Source organism: Elephantulus edwardii, unplaced genomic scaffold, assembly GCF_000299155.1.
Source record: "Elephantulus edwardii isolate Elephantulus edwardi_28Jun2011 unplaced genomic scaffold, EleEdw1.0 scaffold00468, whole genome shotgun sequence".
Classification (NCBI taxonomy): domain Eukaryota; kingdom Metazoa; phylum Chordata; class Mammalia; order Macroscelidea; family Macroscelididae; genus Elephantulus; species Elephantulus edwardii.
This window is the reverse complement of record NW_006400218.1, coordinates 276,354-278,303: the sequence shown is the minus strand read 5'-3', so window position 1 is coordinate 278,303 and position 1,950 is coordinate 276,354.

The window sequence follows — 1,950 nt, the reverse complement described above, 5'->3', positions numbered from 1 at the left end:
CGATCATAGAAAGGTTTGGCAGATGATACTTCAATAAGTTTTTATGTGTGCTGTAAATATATTCACGTATATAGTTTCCTCAATGTTGCTGTTAAGTGCCATTGAGTTATAGTGCCATAGTGACCCTATGAACGAAAGACCTGGGCTTGTATAACTTTCATCCTTTCTCCAGGTTCATAGGGTTTCCGGAGGCAGGCTATTTCGGAAGTGGATACCACTCCTGCTTCCAAGCTTGTTTTAATCAGAGAACTCCACAAAACACTGTCCACTGTGGGTAACCATTATCACATTTGACACATCAGTGTCACAGTGTTTAGCATGACATCAACCACGAGTTACCTCTGCACAGCAAATGGACAGACTACTGCTATACCACTTAGAAGACTGTTTGACCAAAACCAATTAAAACCAGCCCTGAAGGCCACAGATTAAAATCACCTACCCTTGGCTTAATAGCATAACTTTCTATCCACTAGGCCAACAGAGCTCTCTCTATGTTGTTTCTCCAATAGGAGGCAAAATTTTGTAAACGTCTTTATCATAATCAAACATCCTGAAGCAATGAGTCGCTCATCATGGTACCATAGTCTTGCGAGACATCAAATTCAGTTGGCATAATATAGTGAACAAAACAATGTTCTATGCTCTATATTGCTGAGTAGCCACTGGAGACTTAAAAGTGTGTGAGTGGCCATCTTGGATGTAACCATTAGTCTGTGTCTGGAGTAAAGAAGTGTGAAGGAAACCAATAATGCTTGGGAACAAGTAGTTCATAGAACTCACAGACCTCATGAGTCTCAATTTCCACAATCCTGAGACCAGAAGAACAAGATGATCCGCAGCCACTACTGCTAGCTTCTCTAAAAGGGATCACAATACAGGACTCTGGAGACAGTGGGGGATAAATATAGAACAAAACTAAACATCATAATACTGTCCAGACTTACTTGTCTGACGGAGGCAGGTGGAACCCCCAAGACTATGACCCATAACCACTTTTTGAGCCTGGAACTGAACTCACTCCTGTGACCAAACAATAGATCTATAAAGTCAACCCCAGAAAAGTACTTAGTTCTTAGAACAATCAACCCTGTAACAGCAGCATTTTCTCAAGCATAAAGGCCAGAAGATATTAAGAGAGAAGATGGAAGGATCAACGGAAAGAAGAACCACACAGTGGGGATTGTAACCAATGTCATAAAACACAATATGTTTTGAATGATTAAATGACATATCTTTCTGTTTTATTTCCTTTTACCCAATTAACCATAAAAAGTTAGGAAAATGGCCCTTTGGGCTCTCTGAGCACCACCATGGTGGCTGGCAAGAACAAGCGAATTACACAAGGTAGCAAAAAAAAAGGAGCCAGGAAGAAAGTGGTTGATCCATTTTTTAAGAAAGATTGATATAATGTAAAGGTCTAAGCTCTGTTCAACATAAGAAATACTACGAAGGTACTAGTCACAATGACTCAAGGAATTGTATCTGAAGGACTCAAGGGTCATGTTTTTTAAGTGAGCCTTGCAGATTTGCAAAATGATGAGCTTGCATTTACAAAATTTAAGCTTATTAGTGAGGACATTCGTTCCGGCAGACCGCTCAGAGGAGGGGTTAGGCATGCGACTAGCTGAAAGCAGGGCAGCTTAGAGGCCAGTCTCAGACCCCTCCCATCTTCCCAGGTGACTGTGGAACAGACCACCAACTACTCATATGCAAATTCAAGCTGAAGCTGAGGGAAATTAAACCAAATCCTAGGCAACCACAATATGACTTTGAGTCTATCCCACCTGAATTTCAGAACCATCTCAGGAACAGGTTTGAGGCTTTGAACACTAATGAGCGAAGGCCAGATGAGTTGTGGGAGGATATCAAAGGTATCATCCAGGAAGAGTGCAAACGCTCATTGCAAAGACAGAAGAGGAAGAAAAGACCAAAATGGATGTCAGAAGA